General features: G+C 40.4%; 1 long non-coding RNA gene across 1 annotated transcript; it reads left to right on the top strand.

The window, feature by feature from the left end:
• Positions 1-17,985: 17,985 nt before the first annotated feature.
• LOC127380007 (uncharacterized) lies at positions 17,986-18,655 on the top strand. Its single transcript, XR_007888406.1, has 2 exons — positions 17,986-18,020; positions 18,422-18,655. It is a non-coding gene; the product is annotated as an uncharacterized LOC127380007 (long non-coding RNA).
• The last annotated feature ends 1,315 nt before the right edge of the window (positions 18,656-19,970 follow it).

Raw genomic sequence — 19,970 nt, forward strand, 5'->3', positions numbered from 1 at the left:
AGGGCTCTGGATCAGGCCCTATTCCTTTAATTCTGTTTGAAGTGAGAACATAAATGTGAAATATTTCACAAAGAAATAACTTCCTATGCCAATGTTACAAAACTTGTAACGTGGCTGCTCAGGAAGTTCAGCTCTTTGTGAGACCAAATTAAAACTTCTATCATTTAATAAGCTAAACCTTACCAGAAACTCCTTGCGGAAGACTTTCCAACAATTTAATAAAAGCATATAGAGCTGATACAATATTATTCTGCTCCAATTCATTGTCTCTCCAAACTGCCATGCTTTTTTTTGTTGTGCCAATGCATTTTCCAGGACTGGCCTTTTCCTTAGCCTTTTCTTATGGTGGCATCTTTTGGAGGTTTCCTTCATGCTACAGCACTACATGGCTGCCCTCAGGAATATCAGATCTTGCAGATTCCATTTAAAACTCAATTGGTAAATGACACCAGCCTTCATATAGTTCAAATTATTTGGAGACATCAATAGGAATGTGCTAGGCAATTCTATGGAGCAAAATGAGGCTGGATGCCAGGTTCTCATCGTGCCAATATTCAGGTGATTTCCCAGTAATAGGAGTATAAATGAATTGGCACCATATCTGTTTTGTCTCATCGTTTTATTGTGGCATCATCCACAGGTAATATACACCTACAGACTAATGTGTATAAGTTAAAATACTTGGACTGCTCTACGAAGACAACAACTTCAGCCTTCTTGCTCATTCTCTGTTTACCCATCTGGAATAAAATGTCTGAAAATAAAGAAACTTGAAATTTCATCTGTAGAGATGTTTTTAAGTCCAGAACCCCTGACTATAAAACAATCCAGTTTTTCCTTCATAAAAATATGCTTTCACATCTCCTCCACCTTCTTGAACTCCATCTGTGTAATAGTTTTTACCACATCAGAAAATAATGTTTAAACACTGATTAAAAAAAAGTGGTTTCAACTAATAAGGTCGTTCTGGCCACCACAGAAAGAGCAATTTTTCTGTTAGTCCTTCCCCTGCATTCCCCCCTCCACCCCCAGAACCCTCAGTGGGATCACTGTATGTTTGAATGTGGTGTACCCTATAAAGCACAGACACAGAAAACACAAGGGGAAAGGAAAAAAGGGAGCAAGGAGCTGTTTGAAGAGAGGGAAATCATAAAATCACTGGCTCTGTAGCAAGAGGTTCTGCTGTAGCAACCCAATGCTCCAGAGAGCATGGAGTACCTGAAGGTATGTGTGGGCTGATGGTGATTACTAGTGATTTTTGTGTTCCTGAAAAGGATACAGTACAGGAGCTATGCATTACTACAAAGCTGATGGTGCTGAAGAAGGTATTGCAATTTTGTACAAATATGCTAAATGTCTTTATTATGTTAATTATATTTATTCTTAGCATTGAATAAGTATCTCAGTAGTTCCAGTCCTAAGTGCTTACAAAAATCACAGGCTTTTATAGAAGAAAAAACTATATGAGTAATTTGAAGATTATTGAAAAAGAAAAAAAGATAGAGCTTTCAGATCTCCTTTGGTGCCTTTTTTCAGATGTTAGATTTCATATACCAAATTCTCCTCTATTGTGAAGAATGCTTAAGTGATGAAAGCTGCAATTCTCTTTTCAGAACAGTGTTTCTTTCACAGAAGATGCAGAAAACCATTAAGTGTAAGATCATCAGGACCAACACCACTGTGAGTATTTTTTGTTGCTTTTCAAGGGTTCCTTGTAGGGCTTTCCTTTTTTTTTTTTTTAATTTTAGTCAGCCATGATGTCTGTCTTCTAAAATGTTCCTCCAATGCATGATCTTGTTTCTGCTTTTTTATATTCTTAACCAGACAAATGATCTTGTCTTCATTGGGTTTTACTGAGTAGGGAAAAGTGCCTCTGACTACCAGTCCTTCTAGTCCAGAAGCGTGTTTGCACTAAGCAGCTTCCAAATATAGGGGACACTTGACTTGTGGAGAGTTATGTAAGAATTGTATAATTACGTACAAGTAACACGAGGGGAAGAAAGCACAGCAATCTGTTTCTCTGCAGTCATAAGTAAGTCTGTTGAAAGTCAGTCAACCCAGGGAACAATTCCAAATTGCAATCTATCTTTGCCTCTGTATCAGATCAAGCACTGCCTGCTGGGGAGAATATACAGCAAAAGGCTTAAACCTACTACTACTACTACTACTACTACTACTACTACTACTACTGCTACTACTACTACTACTACTACTACAACAACTACATAAATTATCCATTGTAATGCAAACTGAAATAAGTTAAATTCAGAGCAGCACATGGCAACCATGCTACTTGAAGTTTGGCTTGTTCATGCGGACACAAAGGCAAAAAAACAGAGGAGAAGGCTGAGCTCTCCCATGTCAATGAACAACTCCAACCACCAAATCTGGTGCAAAGCATCTTCATCTACTGCTGCTTTTGTCCATTAACACATTCCCAGCAGCGTGCAATAGGTGAGATAATTTTACCTGCTCAGAATAAACAATCTTTCAGTGTGCATGAGGTTCAAAACTCATTAGCAGAAGCTTGCAATAAATCTTGGGTAACTATCTAAATAATAATTGCTGTGTAAAAAGGATTTTAAAAAATAAAATCCACATTTAGAAAAGTAAATGTAATACTAGGTGCTTAAAGTTAAGCATCCTTTAAGAAGGAAATAATCATGGCTTCAGTTTTCCTGCCCATAAAATGGGGGTAATGTTACATAGCCATTTTCTAAATTACTACAGGATGTTTAGATGGGAGTCTCTGCATTAGGGCATGATAGTGTTCTTTTCAGTCTCTCTCCACACAATATTAAGTGTAATGCTTCCAAAAACATACCCTGTCTACACTGCCACATAGTCAAGTCTGATTTAAAAAAAAATAAAGGAGAGCGAGTGATCAAGCACACATTACAGCTGTGCCACTGGGTCAGTAAGTGAGAAGTTAAAATAAGAAGTTCATTCAATAAAATATTGATTCTGGAAACAGATTACAGGAAATCATACTGTACCACTAACTTAATTTATGAGTATTTATATTGCAGGAATTATACCAATATATCAAACACAATGCCTTCAACCTTAGTTCAAAAGAGAATTTTATCTCTAAGCTTTAACAACAGGGCTGAAAATAATTCAGATTATATGGGCAACATTTTAGCAGCCCATTTTCATCTTCTTTAAAAGCAACACTCTAATACATGATGGTTAAGGATCAAGTTGGGATTATGTGGAGAATGTTAAACATATACCAAATAATACATCTGTTTTGAATAAAAGATGTTGCATAGAGTTCCAGCTCATTTTTTCAACTCTTCGCTGTACGTGTTGGAGCTGCTAAGTGAAACCACGCATCAGATAAATCCATCAATTCAGCAACAGATTGCTAATCAATTGTCTGACTTGCTCTGAAATATGTGGCTTAAAAATACTTGGGGGCAAATGCTTTTCTAGTTGAGAAAAAAAAAACAAACAGTTTTGTGTTTTCTTGTGGTTCATTCTTCCACCTCTGAGCTGCTAGGAGTCCTACCATTGTCTCTAGGCTGGTGCTAGATCATTTCCTCCCTGGTGGGAAAGCAGCAGACCTTACACCACGTTCTCTGGCTGCAGACTTATTTGCTGACCTGACAATCTCTGGCCAACAAACGGGTTGCTTCCAGCAAGAGAACCACTAATAGACAATTTGATTGCTGTATCTTACAACTTGAATACTGTTTTGAAGCAACCAATTTTTCAAAAAATAAATTTGGGAATTCTGATACTTGGATTAATTTTTTTATTTTTAAATCTTCAATTGGAATAGGAAATTGAAAACTTTCCGTAGCACACAGATTGTCAAAAACACAGTGTTTGACTCACTAATAATTTCATTTCAATAATGTCAAAACATTACACTACAACACATTAATGTTAAATATCTACATAATCAAATCTGTATGATAATATTAATAACCAGCATGACTATTACTAACATTCAAACAAGAATACATTTAATACTTCAACACTTTTATTGAAACAACCATTTAGCACTTTTCATCATCCTTGCAGGGGGCAGCCAAAGAAGCTCCCACGTAGCATCAGAAGGCTGCTTGTCGTGGGTGACCAGTTCCTCCTCTGGTCCCCTTCCCATGTTGGCTGACCTTTGTGTCCAGACCTGCTACCCACCTCCCTGAGCACCTCCACGAGGAAGTGCAGGCCTTCACCTCAGTACATGCAGGAAGAAAGGCTCTCTCTGCCACCACTTTCATTCCCCTCAGTTGAGTCCCTAAGAGCAGAGGTCTGTGGGACTACGTTTGGTGGGACAGAGTGGATCCTGTGCTGCTTGCCCAGCACGCTGCATGAGCAGTGACTGTACCTCCCACAGCTTCATCTAGAAGATGAAGGATGCTTTGAATCCTGCAGTCTTCTGCCTCAGGTCACTCCTGTGCAAGAGTAGTCCAGCACAGACCCTGAAGAGCTTCTCTGCCTCATGATCTTCCCTGGCCACCTGCCACCCAGCACTCTTTAAGCCTCCGTTGATGCCAGTCCAGTACACCTTCACACTGTGCTCCAAGTCACTTAGACAAGTTCCTACTCCTCTCAGTCCCTTTCCCAACAAGCAAACCACTTAGTGGCTGTCCCTCTTAGCATCACATGACTGGTGAGAAGCCCCAGTTGGCCAGCTTGTACTTTAAGTTACAAGCAACTTGGTTCACTAGGGACAGAAATTGAAGATTCCTTTGTGGAGCAGTAGACATGGGCACACTCATAGGGTTCCCAGAAACACATCACTTCCCAAGACAAGGGGAAATGGGTGCATGTGAACACTGCATGTGCTAGGCTGGAGCCACTCTTCTGGTTCCTCCAGAACTTCTTATTGAATTTCTGGCAGCATTTCTCCCCTTTTCTCATTCTTGATGTTCACCCAATCTTCAGCCTCACCTCCTTGTCTTCACAAGAGCTTTCTGTCAGCCTCCTCCAGGGGCAGAGAAGTAGGGCATTTACACTTTTATTTCCTAGTGCAGAAAAAACAGCAGAAACAGCTGCCTTACAAAGACCTGGAGTCTAAGACCAGTGCAATTATGCAAATACTTGCACTGAATACTCATCCAGCCTCCAACTGACTCCACTCAGGAGTCATTGGCATTTTCTGTATATTGAGTAGTTTAAACTCCATTTGATGCCCTCTGCTTCTCATACTGGAGAAAACAGTGAACAATCAATCACTCTTCATCTTCTTCACTCCTATTGTATCATCATTCAGTGGTGTCTTTTCCATGCTGAAATGTTTTGGACAATTGATTTTGGTCAAAGAGCATCACAGCCACATTTTTCTGTCTGCCACTGCTGTAACCCATCCAAGCCTTCTCACATTCGCCTCAGGAAGAAATATTAACCAAACAAGTCCACATGCATTAAGGGGTCCTAACCTTGCCAGCTCCCAGGAACTTGACCATTCCTACATCAACAAGCACATGGAGACAGAAAGCTTAGTAAAAACACAGTCATCACCTGTCACCCAGGTTGATCCTGGGCTGACCTTCAAACATTCCCTCACTGGTGTAATTCTCTGTGGTTTTGCTGATAACCTAAGGCAGATGCATGTGATGACAGAAGAAATACTTTGAACCTCATATACTGCTGGGTTGTGGTTTTGTGCAGTCCTTTTTGTTGTGACTGTGAAGCAGACAGAGAGGTCTTACTCACTGTAGGACCTGCTGAGCACCAGGGCCATTTACTGGCCATTTACTATCTGGCTGAAGACCAGATCCTTTCTGCTACAGTAGCAATCCTCCTAGGATAGACTGTCTAGCATAAGAAAGCTGCTAGTGCAAAGGCATAAATGTTTCTGAGGCAAAGAAAACCTAGTCACATCAGCAGATGTTCCTGCAGCCAGTGGAAACTGGCACACACACAACTTGGGGGGGCAGGGGGTGGTGGAATCTATTTATGGAGCGGGAAGTTCTCAAAGAGGCTCTTGCAGTCTAAAATGACACCAATACCAGCCCTGCCAACAACTCTTGCTGTGTTCTCAGCATCCCATTCTCAGTATCTTTATGTCCTCTTTGTTCTCATGCAAAATACATCTCAGCTACTGGCCTAAGTGAGGCTCAGACTATGATCTGTCTGCAGTTACAGTCCCAGTGAGTGTTACAGCCTTTCTGTGGATCTCTGCAGAGTGATTGCAAGGTTTGCCAACTGAAGGAGAATTTGTGGCATTGCAGTTACACTGGGCTCTGCACCCAACAGGTTAATCTGGCAGCAGCTTTCTCCTGGAAGCACATCTGTGTCTACAACAGGAACTTTGCTGGCTGAGCTACATGGGGCAGGTGGGATTTCTGTTTTTTTCAGACCAGGGCTAAGATCACTGTGTGAACAAAACTTTCTAATGTAGACCTGGTCCTAAAAGGAGCATCTCCAATCCTGATCTAAAAACCTTAGTTACTTCTGCACGTATCAATAAGCTTGCTTGCCCCTCAACTCCAACTGTATAAAAAAAAATTAATTTATGTCCTCCAAAAAAGGGAGGTGAGAAGACTGGTAATGTTGGTGGATCACAGGAAATTCAGAAGTGCTTATCTGGTTTTCCTGTGGTAGCAACATTTGGTTGCTGCACTAACAAGGCAATTGGTGAAGCTGCTGCTTACTGCTGGGATGTTGCAGACATGGGATCATGATACACATTAGAGCAGAATCTGCTTCAGCTTTGGAAAGCAAAGGAAAAATATTGAGTTTTTTAGAACCTGCAGGACCACTGCCATGCACAGTCCTTTTAAAAAAGACATTTAGTCAATTTGTTTAATTGCTGGGCTTAAAGATGTCCTACTTTCAATTCTAGTACAGGGATGAGAAAGTTACACAAAATTAATATGCATTTAGAAATTAATCAACACATTGAACATTAATGCCAGATTATCTGTTCAATTGTTGACATTTAGTATCTCTTTGCTCTAGGACCACACTTGCATTGCCAGAAAAAAAACCCAAAACACCCTCTTTGTATGAAGCTCCTCAGAAAAGTAACAGAACCTGGAGATCTTACAGTGTTTGACAAACAGAATTGAGCTGGAAAGAAAGTGATGCAAAAGGGCTTTTTTCTGTGTGCCGTGTGTTAGAAATGACAGCTTGTTCTTCCTTGTAGTTACACATTAGTTATGTCAGTATTTTATTTTGAAAAGCCACAGTATACCCAGCGTACTTCACTGCAGAGAGTCAGATTATAAGATCAGCCAACAAAGAAAGACAAAAAGAATAAGCAAGTAACGTGTCATACCTATATCCATGTCAGGCTCACACCACTTTACTCTGTTTTGAGCTGCTGTCACCAGGAACATCTCCCACTATCCTTAAGGGTCTTGCAGACTTTTACAGTTACTTTTTTCTGTTTCAATTGATTTAAAAACAAAGCAATCTTCACTGAGATCAATTTTGCAACTCGTGTGACAGATACCTTGAACCAGGACCAGTCAGACATCTTAAGTCATGTGTCAAGTGAGTCAAGAAAAACAGTGCCAATGCAATATTAACACTGGTCATTTTATAAATTAGGAAAATTGAAAAGTTCTTGAAACATAATATGAGGTTCTTTGTATTCAGGCAGTATATTATGTGTCTTTGATTACTAAATATGTGCATTAACCTAATGGTTGTTATTTCAAGTGAAAAATCAGTACACACACAGGGTATGTAGAGCATAGTTGAAGTCACACCTCTGTAAAAAGCCTATCTTTTGCATTTTATGACTTAAAAGACACTTGAAAACTTGATACATTTATAAAATCTGAAATACGGTACATTAATAATAACTCAGTGTTACATAAAGTTGAAATCTGCTGCCAGGCGTTAAGGGTGCCAAGTTAACACTGACTTGCAGATAACCATTATCATGGTGGAGGGTTTTTTTCTGAATAATAACTTATTCACTGAAAATGCAGTTTTCACAAATCAAAGCAATCCTTAACTCATGTCAAATCTGGCAAACACATCTGAACATATTTTTTCAGTGACAAAATCCTTTGGCTCTATTAATTCAGTGGATCACGAGCATTCAAGAGCATGACCCCACAGGGCAAAGGTTAAGGCACTTGCCTTTGAGTTGGGATATCTATTTTGCAGTTTCTGCTCTGAAGAAAAGATTTGACTCTTCTGTGTTTTAGTTCTCAAGGTAACTTACTCACTGGGCTTCTAGTAAAAGAACAGAGGAAAAGAGGAATTATGAAAACTACCATCTACAACTATTTATCCAGATATATCACTCTCTTTCATGAAAAGTGGCCAGAAACACTTTGTATAAAATGGTTATGTTAATATGCAATTATTAAAATGTTTGGGTTTGATTCTACCTGAACCAATGTTTAAAACCCCAGCATAGCTGCTGAAACCAAATCCCTGTTTATTCACCTCTTTTTTTTTATTACATCAGTGCCTTTCGTAATGAATTTCCCAGGTCTCTGTTCCTTTTCCAAAAACCTGTCTCAGAGAACCCTGCCACATCCAGAAAAAGAGAAAGTAACCAAATTCAGCCAGGCTGAAAAAAAATCTCATTGGTGTGCACATGCATGGACAGGAAGCAGAAACAATATTAACCATCAATAACTGAGAGAATGAATACAGAGCCTAGATTTTACTAAGAAGTACAGGTTGCAGGTGCTGTAGCCAGCATATTAAACACATAGAAAAGCAGATTTTTATCAGTTAGAATGCTTCATTTCCGTATGTAATACCAAAAAAACCCTAAGGTCAGCATCTGAACTGCCTGAACCAGGTACATGGTGATCAATCTGACTCTGACCACCTGCTTTTGCTGAGATCAGCCTCTCTGAGCACTCCTTCCTCGGCTGCACTCAGAATTAATCCCAGATGATCCAGATTAGGGGGAGCTGAAACCCAGATTAGATACCACTCCCATTTAAAATATAATCCCAAGAAAATTATATTAGTATATTTTAGAGGTTTCTAAAACAGTCCAGTTCCATTTAACTGACTGAAAAGAATAAACAAATTGCAACAAGGAAAAAAGAAGGGACCTAGTTGGGAACCTCTTTTGCTGGGATTTGTGGACACCTCAGTAATTTCACTATATTATTTTATTTTACAGAAGGCCTGGTTTAGACCTTTTAAGAAAAAGCTGTCTCCAAGATATAAGGAAAAAAAGTCTTCTCAAGAATCAGCAATACTCTCTAGGGGTTGTTTTAGGCCTTTCTAATTTTACAGTTTCCTCTTCACATGGGATAAAGATCTTGGATAGTGTCAGAGATTTGGTATGTGCACAAGATCTTGGCCCTGGAACATGAAGTTGTCATAGCTACTTTGGATGGTTTCTAAACATGACCAAATCCTCCACAGGATCCCTCCCAAGTTTAAAGGGGTCTTCAGCAAAGGCTGGTTCTGAGTGTTTCAAAGCAAGTCTCACTGTTTTGCCTATATGTATTGGTACTGATGGAAAGAAAAGGAGTCACTAAATCAATGACAAGGCAAGTTTAAAATTAGTAACTAAATTACTAAATAAAAAAGAGTCCAAGACTGTTTAAGAGCAGCGTTCCTTGTACTTACACAGCACATTTTCATGGTCTGCAGTGGACTTCTCTTTTAAAAACAAGATTTTGCAAGACTTCGTGTGTAACAAGTTTTTCAGGTAGAGAGTTTGTCATTGTTCTATTAAATATACAGTTAAAAAAATATGATTGTACTTTTGAATATGGTATTGTAAACCCCCTGACACAGGAGAGAGCAACATTTCCCAGACTACATTTTCCCCTGCATCTTCAGATTAGTCTCCATTTTTTTCCCTTTTTGATGCAAGAGGTGAAAGCAAAATAAATTGTGACCTTGAACTGTTATAAGAAGAACAGGGACTGTTGATTCCAAAGGTAACTACAAGGTAGAATCAGAGCAGAGAAAATTAAAAGGGAAATCTAGTAAATGGAAGCTGGTTTGGAACAAGGTCTTTGGCAAGAACTGTCACCATAAAATACTGCTATTGAAATTAAATTAATTTTTAAAAAATCATAATTAAAACCCCACCAACAAAACCAACCCAAAACAGGGCCCAAACTGCTTAGTAGGTTAGGTCTGCTTTGAGTAGGAGGTTGAACCAGATGACCTCCAAAGTCCCTTCTAACCTAAATAATTTAATGATTCTAAACAAACTCAATTTTTTCTTGTAAATGCATTTATTCAAGAGATTAAAATAAATTTAAAAAAATGTATATTGATTGGATAGGTAGTCATTACTATAGCAAAACTTACGAGTCACTCACAAATAGCAAAAATGCTACTTTCTCAGTAATACAAAAAGTAATTACTTTATGGATTGAAAATTAAGTCAAGTTTGGTCAGAGAAAAATAAAATGTGTAACTTTCAACATTTCCCCTAAGCTTTCCCACTGATGAAACACAACTTTTTGGTCATGTATATCACTGTTTCTCTTTCAATTGCAGTCCTTGTGTTGCACTCCAAAAGACCCAAGGAAACAACACTGTTGGATACAAAATATGATGAGTGTTACACAGTAAAGGCCTGTTGGAAGATATTTCAGCGTACAACTTCTGGGAAATTTAGTCTTAAATGTGGGATATGCATCACTCATGAACAGAGAATTGTATTTTTATTGCCTTGTTGGTTAAGTTAATTATGTTATAACTGCTAGTAATTTTTCATCAAAACAGGAGGCTGTCCTACCATACTTTTTTCCTTTTGCTTCACTGGAGTGCACTGGAGAACATCACAAATGTGCACAGGGGAGCATTGGTAAATGTTGGTATTTGTGCTCATAAATTCAAATTAAAATTAGGTTGCTGTAAACCAACAATAGAATGGAATATAAGGCTGACATTAAGTTAAAGGAGTGGAATTTGTCACAATGAAGTAATGAAAAGAGGGATATTTTAGAGCTTTAGCTTCACGTGCATTTTAGGTGAAAAACAAGGCATACAATTTTGTATTGATTCTCCTGTTGGTCTTGTGTTACTTAACAGTGCTTTAGGGTTCCACTTGTAGATGAGAACATGGTCAGGTGAGCTACTAAACAAAAGCAACAACAAAGGAGTCACAGAGACTCTGCTGATGCCGGTGCATGTGGACTGACCCAGTCTTGAATTGCTTCCCCACCTGAAAATCCCACTGAGATTTCTGTTTCCATCCCACTCGATCTAATATCTACAGAGAGAATCTGGTTTTCTTCCAAGGGAAAGATTAGAGTCAAAATTGGAACTATACAAACTAATTTGAACAATAAATGCAATCTTTCTTCCTAATGCAGTTAGAGTAAGCCCAAAGAACTCTGTTCCTAAAAATCTGGTCATTTTCATGCTTGCATTTTTACACAGATCCATAATCCTATGAGCTTTTTTGGCATTCATCATATCCATCTCTGTGTTTTCTGAGTGTTTTTATGTGAAGGTCAGTTTTTATGTCTTCATTCAAGTCTCTGAATAAGCAGCAGTTCAAGTCCGGAAGACAGGGAAGGCACAAATGGCTGCAACCACTAGTTGCAAATCTTTACATTCATTCCTCTCCCAAAGAGACACTGAATCAGTTTCAGCAACTTCAAGGTAGATGTCAGTAAGCACGTTCAGAATTCAATTATAGAGCATTTTCACCCCTCTTACTGGAGGAAGCACACTGCCATTGACTTAAAGGGGTCTGAGCTTCTGCTGATAGTTATCCTCTAACCGTTGGGACCAGTTTTGACCTACAACACGTGAAACAGTGATCTATATATGGTACCATTATGGTCCTAAGAGAAATCTGGTTAAGATATTCCTCGAGATCAGCACAAGGGAAGTTTATCCAACTGCTTTTAAATGCACAAGTACCATTATATATTCTGTTTCCTCTGCTTTCATTATGACCTTGCTGGTAGCATTTCTTTCTTTGCTGAGAAAGCCACAGTTTAAGCCCTCTCACAGAAAGGTATCTTTCCTTCATACAGCTTTATAGCTTGACATTTTTTGCTTTGGTTTCCCTTGTAGTACACTTTTCAACATTTTTAGGATGTATACTTCTTATAAGGAGCAGCAGATATTTCCTGAGTCAATGGAAGTGCAGAGACAACAAAAGCCTCTTTCCTCACCAAGATGTGTACTGCTCCCTCTCACTTTTTTTATTTGGGTTTTTTTGGGTTTGTCTTATTGTTTGGTTGGTTTGTTTTAATTTTCCCCCCCTCCCTCTCTTTGCTAATCATCATCTATTTGGAAAGACTGGCCTGTCCTTCTTCAGATGAGAGCACTTTATCACTTTAGCACCAATATTTGTAATTCTGGTCCACGACACAAGATGCTGTGAAGACACCAACTATAAAGACAGTTCCTCTCCTGAAAAGTTTATAATTAAGTGGCTGACAAGAGATCCCAGTTGGACACAAAGAGAAAGAAGAGAGAGACCTGTCGTGTTACTTGGCAAGAGGTCAGAAAAATTGTCACCTGAACAATATCCTGTTCTTAGGAGATCACTGATAAGACCTGAATGACCAGATGACTGCTGTTCAGTTGTGCTTACCCATCCAAACTAACTCCAGAGGGAAAACCAGTGCTGGGCAGGATATCACAGCAACTCATGAGCATTGAATGATTCTATTTTGAACCCTGAAGCCCCTCTATATCTGGAGAAAGAAATCTCCCTGACCTTCTCAAAGTACAATATTTTGAGGGCTTTTTCTGCTACTCTTCTCTCACTTAAACCTTTCTAAAGTCACCACCAAGGAGGGAAGAAGATCCAAAGATGACAACTTACAGTTCTCTAAGGTCCCACAGGTGGAAAACTTGGGACAGCTGGAGAAGAAGGTTGTTTCCTCCTTCCATGTGCCTCCTCCCTCTTCTAACCCATGCCTTGCCATGTAGTGCCTCCATACTCTTGGAATATTTTTATTTGATCTTAACTATAGCCAAGTCCTGTGCTACACTCCAGTAAGGCTAAGCTGAAAGGCCTGATGAGGAAATGCTGCTGGGAAACATCTGTGCTTTGTTTTATGCAACCAAAGAGTTAAAATTATTTTCATAAATACCATAATGTATAAAAGCTGTGAACACCCAACTGTAGTGTCAGACTTCCAAATTGAATAAATCTATTTGTTTCTCATATTAGTAAAAGTTATTTGAACAGAAATAGCACATTGTAACAGCCTAACAAGAAGCAGTCTTTCTGGTGACGTTTGAGACTGCTTTGCTCCACTGTATGGAAATATTTAAGACTTAAAAGATTTATATTACAACACAGCATTTTAAATGGCTCAGTACTGTTCCCAGTAAAGTCAAAGAGGATTTTTACCATCAGCTTCAATGGAAATGGCATAAGGGCCAAGAGGCATTTTAACACGATTTTTTTTTTTCCTACTTTGTTCTAAGAGTAAAAAAGTTTCTCCAGAGTCCCCCCACACCTAAAAAAAAAATATAAATAAATAAATTAAGCATGTTATCAAGCACCAGTCCCTATCATAGCCAGACATTAACATCCATTGAGACCTCTGTGCAGGTAACAGTATCTGAGTATCAGAGTTCCACCACACACAACACACTGTGCGCAGAGAAACACAGTGTATTTGTAAGTGCATTATTGGAAAGCTTCTGTGTCCTTTTAGGATCCTTTCTCACGATATCCAACACACTGTCTTATTTGCTCTGAGACATAAATTCTCACCTTACACGCACACTTCAAAGATAAAACTCAACATGAACTGGCAAGTGATAAAATCTGAGCCTTTAAAGGGATTTGACTTTGAGTAAACTCGGCAGTCTTTGATCCATTTTCTTTTTCTGTGATTGACAGATAACAAATTGAATGAGATAAATGAAGGAACAGTCCCATAAATTTTTAAAATCCACATTGTAATTTACATATTGCAAGAACAAACACCGTTTCTCTTCAACTGAGTTATACCACCAGCCTCCAGTATTAAAATGTTATTGTTTGTTGTTTTTTATGTTTTATGCTTGGGTTTTTTAAAAATAATTGTTTAGGTTGTGCATTTCTCTTTTCTATTGAGCCTTAAGTGACATATGAGTAGCAAAAGCATATTTAGCTTCTTGATAAAAGTTTACAGTAAATATGGAAATTACACATTCTAATATTTAGTTTGTTCTTCCGTCTTCTGTTATTCGGTTTTTGGCAGGGGAGGGGGGGTAGGGGTGTTCTTCTCCTGTCTATCAGATATTCCTCTGCTATAGTGCCCTAAATATCAATTTAACAGCAGAAGTTTTTCTCTAAAGTATCCTCCACTACATTTATTAGTGGTGTATTTTCCAAAAAACTTGTTTGACATCCCTTAAAATAGCAACTGCACCAGGACACCAGTCCTCACAAAGTTAACAATAATAAGCCAGGCAAACCGTCTATCTGCTCATCTTTTTAACTTCATCCACTGGATTTATCTGACCACAGACATTTATCTCAAACAGCTGGTGTTTAATTAGCACATCTAACAGCTGAAATGAAGAAAAAAATCACAGGAATTAAAAGCTGCATTTCTCATTTAGCTGTATAGTTTCATACATTTAAAGAAAACAAAAAGAAACTAAGCTTGCAATGAAGCCACTGAGCTGGGACAAAGGTGATTTTTATTTTTATTTTTAATTTGCTGTTTGAGCAAATTTTTTTGCAGAAGCTTAAGAACTGGCTAGTATGAAATTATTTTTCCACAAAATCTCAGATGCAATATGCATAGTATTAAAACAGGAGTCACCCAATATCAACATTCAGGCCTGCATCTTCTTTTCTCTTTAATATAAGTGGTGAGTGGTTTCTGAAATACTTGCAATTTAGTTTTCAGCGGAGCCCATTTCAGTGAGTAAGGGAGAGGTGTGTAGGATAAGCAGCTAAATTGCTTCCAAAATATTCAAGCAGGAATGAATACTGGAGGACTCAACAGCTCGTCAGAACTGGGAGTACAGTGTTTGGAAACAAACTGCTATAATAAATAAACAAAGTAAGAACGAAGATTTGCTCAACCGCTCTTCTATTATAATTTCTGTTCAGTACTTGTGTGTGTGTATATATATACATGTATACATTCATACGCACACACACACCATGTATGAATAAAAGAAGTCACACTGAAAAAAAAGCCTTTCAAATTGCCTTCCGAATTTTATTTTTCCAGTGAATAACCAACTAACATTGCCATGAAAACTGTGTCTCAGTGGGTAAGCATCAATATTTATATGTGCAGATAAACACAAGAAATGCTCTTGCTGAAGTTTAAGGTTTATAATCCCCTGTTAATGGCAAGGTCTTCCATAATTTCCTGAAGGATTTGCTGTTAGGGCTGAGGTTACTTATCCTGGTGCTGCTCTGGACTGTGGCGTGATGCTTCCCTCCCCGCGGCTGAGAAGCAGGCAGGTGCTCAGCACAAGCCACAACGCAACCTTGTAGGTGTGGAGTTGTGCATGTGCCAGCCTGTAGGTCCCACAAGTAAGGATGTACCAGCACAGCACCCCACACCGTCAGGACGGCACAGAAACACACCAGGCACGAACACGACGGTGCCCCGTGATAGTTGCCATGGGAATCCTAACTTTGAATTTCCTTGTGCCCCCGTGTAACAGCAGCCTTGGCGGTGGGGCGTTCAGACGGGGGAAGGGGGGTGGCTTGGCACCCTTTAGGGACAGAGCTGAACGCTCCAGGTATCAAAATCAAATCGATTTGAGCGTTTTACTCGCTTCTTTTCGTGCTTCAGTGTTGTTCTTTTTGAAGAGCCCGAAGTGACCCTTGAAAGCTCAAACACAGCCAGACAAACTTTTATCCCAGCCAATGATGAGGGGAAAACACGCTCATGTCACGCAAACGTGATCCAGTGACTTAATTAGAACCAAGTTAGCAGAAGACTGAGAGAAGCTGTAAATCTCCTGAGACTCCTCAGGGGGGGCTGTTGCGGGAGGGTGAAGCGCTGGGAAAGGGCAATACAAGGACGGCAAAACAAAAACAAAAACAAAAAACAACCCAAACCCACAAACACAAAACACAACAAAAGAAACCCCACGCATTTCTGAGGGGGGAAAAAAAAAAGAAAAAAAAAACAAAAAAAAAAGTTCTATCAGGCCGTGTATTTTTAAAGGAAAAGGTTAAAACAGCGGTTAGAGGGAGAGCCCAAAGAGTTAATTTCCAGCAGTACTTCCAAGCCGGCAGCTGCCTGGGAAGACTCCCGGCGCCCTCTGGTGCGAGGCAGCAGCACTAGTGGAAATTTCCTTTGGAAACCAGCTTTGTTTCAAAGTTCAGACAGATTAAAATGACTCTTAAACGTGCCGACGTTATTTCCCTGAGCGACGAGGCGGGACAAGGGAAGCCTTGCTTGGGGGGCAGCTTAGTCTGGGGGTTATGGGGAGGGAAGGGGGAAGGTTGCTTTCTTTTTTACTATTCGAGTGATGGGTTTTGTCTTGATTTTCCCCCTTATTTCTGCTCCGGAGTCTCATGTTGAGCCGGCTGCGATATGAAGAAAGGGCAGTGAGTGAAAACATCGCAGGCTCCTCAGAATAATGGTTGTAGCGTGACAAGCATCTTGGGAAGGGGCGGGGGGGGAAGGAGAAAGAAAAAAAAAATAATTTAAAAAATCGCCATGCACGCCTGTTTCCCTCCGGTCTGGAGTTTCCAAGGCAGGACTAGGCTAAACGAGCAAGGAGAAGAAATGTCTTCTTCCTACATGACTTTAATACTAAGCGGGAAGAGCCTAAAATAAAATAAAATAAAATAAAGCATTCTTGAAATGAAGAACCTCTCCCTTAAAATTGAAGATACTGCAGTCGACACTCTTAATTGCCAGGACACTGAGGACTCCTCTCTGCTACCAATCTGCGATTTCACTTCCTTTTTTTTTTTTTTTCTTCGTGCTGACAATAAATAACAGGGATTTCTAGCTACTTTTCAGAAACAAACCGCACAAGCACACACACAAAAGCCTACCAATAAACGAAAAGGGGATGACAGCTCGAAATGGGAGCACGAACCGCTGGGTTATTCCTTTAGGTACCTGCTGGGGAAATACGCTCTGGTTTTAATCTCGAAAAAAAACGAGGGATGGGGAGGGGTGACTAGGGGGGGAGATGGAGGCAGCTTCTCAGCTCATCTTCACCAGCTGTTTCTCCTTCATTCCTAACACCTCCCCAAAATCGACCATTTTCCATCCAGTGCATCCTCCATCACTGCAAGAGACCTGACAAAAAAGCAGGTACCGCTTTTTAGGGGGGGTAGGAGATGGGACACGCACACCTGCAGCCGGAGCCCCCCCACCACAGCTTAGCTTACGTTCCCCCTCGCCGCGGAGATGCCCTGCAGGGGTGGGCGATGGTCCTTGTCGGTACCTGGATTACAGCGATGATGTTAACGGGGTTTATATCTCGCCTTTGCCCGCTCTTGCTCTTCCACTCGGCATCCTTTCCACGGAGGCAGCCGGCGCTGGGTTCCTCCCTTGGCAAATGATAAATTTACATTTCAAAACAAATCTAAAAGAGTTGGGTTGTTTTCCTGTGGGTTTTAAGGGGGGGTTGTGGGTTTGGGTGTTTATTTTTGTTTGTTTGTTTGTTTGGTGTTGGGTTTTGGTTTTGTTTTGTGTTTTTTTCTTGAGGGGGCTTTTGTTGTTGTTGGGTTGGTTTGTTTTGGTTTTTTGGGTTTTTTTGCTTAAAAGGAGACTTTTAAAGTAAGTGCTTTCACCTCTGCCCCGAACAGCTCTTGAGAAAGTTTGGGGAAATAAGCATCAAGTTCCGGACCGTCGCTCTGCTTTTTGTATACCAACCAAACCACATTTCCCTGCAAAAAATAACAACACAAAACTCAACACAATTTGTTGAACAAAAGCCAACAGATTTCTACTGTCAGGGTGCGGGCGAGGGTCCGCTCCTAACCTGGCTTGCAGACATGTACACATGCCACTCTTCCACTCCGAGCTCGTCATCGAAGTGCTTTAACAGGGAACAGATATTTTTCTTTCTTTTTCTTTTTCTTTTTAAGGGACCCATTTTGCAGCCAGCCATAAGTCAAAGCAAATTGTCGCCGAATACATGTAGGAAGGGTCATGCGCAGGCGGATTTATCCTGTTAACAGGGACACAGGAAGAGCCGGGAGAGCGAAGGTCTGCCCTGAAGACAACGTGGGATGTTACTTGGGGTAGTATTTTAAGGACAGGCACTGGAAATCAGTACTTCGTGCATGCTCGAACGCGTCGCTATTTCGCGCTAAATAACATTTTAGAAGAAGCTCCCCCGGCTTTTCTGCTGGAAGGATGCAGGATTATTTGGAAGCAGTAGTAAAATGGGGGCGGGGGGCTGAATGAATACAGAAGAGAGCTCCCTGTTGGGAACCTAATCAACATTATAGATTATAAACGTTCCACTATCAAAGGTTGCTTCGCCGCAATTAGTTTTAAATCATAAACATATAAATACAGGAACTAATTACGAGACCGCATCGGAGTTTATCTGGCAATGACTGGAAAGTAACCAACCATTCCCAAAAACTGTCATTGCCTTCCAGGGAAGCCTGTTGATGCTGAAGAATTTACAGTTGGCCGGGGAAGAAACCGCTGTTCCTGCGCTCAGAAGGCAACACAAGATGAATTCCTGAAAATCCCGATCACCTAATTGTTACTTTTATAGGTGGAATATTGGCTGAAACCGTAGACATTAAAGATCTCTTAGTAACAGGCTATTACAGACGTAAGGAGCATTTTAAATACGACTCCAACAGTTTAACAAGAAAGTATTTTAGGTAACGAGGCTACGATAGCTATTAATTTTCCTTAATTAGAAAGATTTTTTTTTTCCATTAATTATTTTCACAACAGTGACTTCGCAAAACAAGATTTCAGTATCTTTGCTTGTAGGTTGTTGAGGATTTTATTTCGGTTTTGATTTAATTCGGGCTTTTACTGTGTTTTGTTGGGGGGGGGGGGGGGTTATCGCATATTTTGTGTCCATGTTTATTACAATTATTAATTTTCAGAAGAAAAAAAAAAAACAACAACAACAAAGATAAGGAGGCGATAAGGACGGCCTGACTATACCTCTTTATTAAAGTGAAAGACAAAACTTCTATTGACTTACGCGGGAACAGAATGAGGCCCTACAGGAATGTCTGCTGGGTGTCCCTTGTGCAGGAGCCAAGTTCATTTTCCATGTTGAGAGAAGAGACGGACACCGACCCGAACGCACCTAGTCCAGTTCTCCCAGGCGGTTCCTCGGTGGTGGGGCTGGAAGCCGCCTGTGCCTTCCCAGGGACGGGCTCTCACACCGGGAGGAGCGATGATGCCCCTTTCTCTGACCCTTTTCTCTGCCCAAGAGCCGAGACCCGCTCCGGCAGCTGCCGGCACCTCTCCCTGCCAGCACCCCGCCTGGCGTGGCCGTGGGAGAGGACAGGGGACACGGGTGGCAGCTGCCCGCCGTCAGCGGCTGCCGTTGGAGCAGGACCTGCCGACAGCAGGACCGACGGACAGACCGACAGACAGACCGACAGACAGACATGGTAGCGGGCTCCCAGCCGGCGTGTTTGCCTGTTTCTCGGGAAGCGAATATTGGCCACGCAGCAAAAACAAGCCTGGCGCTTCACAAATGTTCCTTCCACGGCGCGAAGGGGCTTAAACTGAATTATCAAGTACCCCGCAATATTCTGCTTTCATTCATGTTTCAAATAAATTATTGTATTAACGACCCATTAACTGTTTTAATGACCCATGTTATTTAATCACCAATGCTCCGTGGAAATTCTTATTTATTTCAATCTTCATTGCAATTTCCAGTCACCCTCCACTTACCGTGGGTATAACGTGCACTAAGAGACGAAAGCAGGAAGGCTCTAAATTAGAAAAGCACAGAGTGAGTCCCACATATTGACAGACGAACACGACACTTAGGCTCCTAGTTCCATTTTTAATACAAATAATAGTATTTTCCCACTCCCTAAGCACTCACTGTTCCTGAGATGTGCCTGGAAGGTGCTGGATACAGAAGCCAGAGAACAGGCCACCTTTCAAAAAGGCCTAACTATGGATTTAAATAGCTTAACTTGAAGCATCTACGTTAACAAA

This window comes from Apus apus, chromosome 1 (assembly GCF_020740795.1).
Source record: "Apus apus isolate bApuApu2 chromosome 1, bApuApu2.pri.cur, whole genome shotgun sequence".
NCBI classification, from domain to species: Eukaryota; Metazoa; Chordata; class Aves; order Apodiformes; family Apodidae; genus Apus; species Apus apus.